This window comes from Buceros rhinoceros, unplaced genomic scaffold, assembly GCF_000710305.1.
Source record: "Buceros rhinoceros silvestris isolate BGI_N320 unplaced genomic scaffold, ASM71030v1 scaffold21112, whole genome shotgun sequence".
Lineage (NCBI taxonomy): Eukaryota > Metazoa > Chordata > Aves > Bucerotiformes > Bucerotidae > Buceros > Buceros rhinoceros.
Window position 1 is genome coordinate 560 of NW_010399763.1, and position 254 is coordinate 813.

Below are 254 nucleotides of genomic sequence, written 5' to 3' on the forward strand. Positions count from 1 at the left end.
CATGCCCCCGCTCTGGGACCCGGCTTGGTGGGGGAGGACCTGGCGTTCGTGTTTTTCCAGGACTCTCTGGTCCCTTTCCAAGGACCTTTCCCCTAGTTGTGCTGCTGGAAAGCTCCTCCCCGAGGGAGGCGGAAAGGCCTCGGTTGTTATTCCAGGATCATTCCCAAGGCTGAACCCGGAGCGGCCCGGTGCTGCGGTCGGCGCGGGGGGGTCTGCCGGGGGGCATGAAGGTCTGGGCCCGCCCGGACCAGCTC